The 2,097-nt window shown below is 43.4% G+C and overlaps 1 pseudogene; it reads left to right on the top strand.

Moving 5' to 3' along the window:
• Positions 1–527: 527 nt before the first annotated feature.
• LOC113891907 lies at positions 528–1,373 on the top strand (annotated as a pseudogene).
• The last annotated feature ends 724 nt before the right edge of the window (positions 1,374–2,097 follow it).

The following is a 2,097-nucleotide window of genomic DNA, read 5'->3' as shown; positions in this document are numbered from 1 at the left end:
GAAGAGATGGGTTCCCTCTTGCCTGAGCTTCCGGCCTGAGGCTACAGTTTCATTTCTTACCCTGGTCCCAGCCCAGTGTTGCAGAATGCCTACCCACTGCAGATGTGGCTGAGAGAAATAGGTCTCTCTTTCCCTATCCAATCCTTGGTCATAAAGCAGGAATTCAACCTCAAATGCTGTAGGTTAGGACCCAATTTTATAAGGCAGGGGTCCATGTCAGGAGGAGCAACCCAAGAAAACAAAGGAAAGCCACCCTGCGTTCCCCCTTGTGGCCACGCATACACCAAGTTGTCAGTCTTGGAAAAGCAGGTCCTTACCCAAAGCTCTGCTGAAATGGTACAAAGGTTCAGCCCAGGAAGAAACACAGCCCATAAAGACAATGAGCTCTGCAGTTCTGCCTAAGGAAACTGGCTTTATTTAGAACACATCATGGAGAAGTCTGTACCTAAGGGTGATTTTAAAATGTGGACCTCTTGTTGAGGGCAACTAAGAAAGAGCAACCAGCTCTTTTCGTGCCTAGCGCAGCCATGGCTTGGGGTCCCAAGAAGCATCTGAAATGTGTAGCAGCTCCAAAACATTGGATGCTGAATAAACTGACTGGTGTGTTTGCCCCTCATCCATCTACCGGCCCCCACAAGCTAAGGGAATGTCTCCCCCTAATCATTTTCCTAAGGAATAGACTTAAGTATGCCCTAACTGGAGATGAAGTAAAGAAGATTTGCATGCAGCATTTCATTAAGATCGATGGCAAAGTCCACACAGATATAACCTACCCTGCTGGTTTTATGGATGTCATCAGCATTGATAGGACTGGAGAGAATTTTCGTTTGACCTATGACACCAAGGGTCGCTTTGCTGTTCATTGTATTGCACCTGAGGAGGCCAAGTATAAACTGTGCAAAGTGAAAGATATTTGTGGGGACAAAAGGAATCCCTCATCTGGTAACCCATGATGCTTGTACCATCTGTTACCCTGATCCCCTCATCAAGGTGAATAATACCATTCAGATTGACTTGGAGACTGGCAAGATTACTGATTTCATCAAATTTGACACTGATAACCTGTGCATGGTGACTGGAGGTGTTAATCTGGGAAGAATTGATGTGATTACAAACCAGGAGAGACATCCAGGTTCTTTTGATGTGGTTCATGTAACAGCAACAGCTTTGCCACATGACTCTCAAACATTTTAATTATTGGCAAAGGCAACAAACCATGGATCTCTCTTCCCTGTGGAAAGGGTATTCACCTTACCATTGCTGAGGAGAGAGATAAGAGATTGGCAGCCAAACAGAGCAGTGGATAAAATGATCTCTATGTGATGTGATTGGAAAAATCTTTGTAATTACAGATAATACCAAGTGATTAATAGCATCTTTGGTGTTTGCTGTGGTTTGGGTTTTTGGTTTGTTTGCTTGCTTTGAATTTTCAGGCAGGCTTGGCATGCTGGGATATGATGTCTCCTATAGGCTAGACTTCAGTGATGGTAGGAGAACATATCAAACCTTGGCAAGAAGGAAAAGCAAGTAAATAATTATTTTATACATAAAAAAAGAGCAACCAGAAGTTTAATGGAATGAGAGAAAAAGATAACCAAGAAGAGCCCTACTGGGACCTTAGTCAGTTCTGGAAGTCAGGAAGGTTGTCACATGCACTGGGCTATACCCATTCAGTAGCAATCGGAGCAGGTATTTCCCTAAGCTACACAAGATTCATCAATACAGGGCAGAACCCTTACTACAATAAGGGCCTTAAACATAAACTCTAATCAAATATATATTGAACAATAAGCTCCTCTTACCTGGGGCTGCTCCTAGGAAGCTAGGTGTAAAAATAAAATCACAGAAATCACCAATAGACTAGGAAACTGTGCAGATCCAAGGCTACTTTGTCTTGGGAGAGATCAGAATGGGATTCTCTTAGCTACTTGTCCCTGATTGAACACAGGGCAACAAAACAAACTCAAGTGTGATAGCATCCTCCAAGCCACATAGGTTTTAACCAGTAAGTGGCTCGTGCCAACCAAGCATAGCTCCTAGGGAGTCAGACCAAGAGATGAAAACAATGGGATGAAATCTGAGTAGCCAAATTAGACC

Source organism: Bos indicus x Bos taurus, chromosome 4 (assembly GCF_003369695.1).
Source record: "Bos indicus x Bos taurus breed Angus x Brahman F1 hybrid chromosome 4, Bos_hybrid_MaternalHap_v2.0, whole genome shotgun sequence".
Lineage (NCBI taxonomy): Eukaryota > Metazoa > Chordata > Mammalia > Artiodactyla > Bovidae > Bos > Bos indicus x Bos taurus.
The sequence above is the reverse complement of the archived record's forward strand: the minus strand, read 5'-3'. Positions and strand labels throughout refer to the sequence as shown.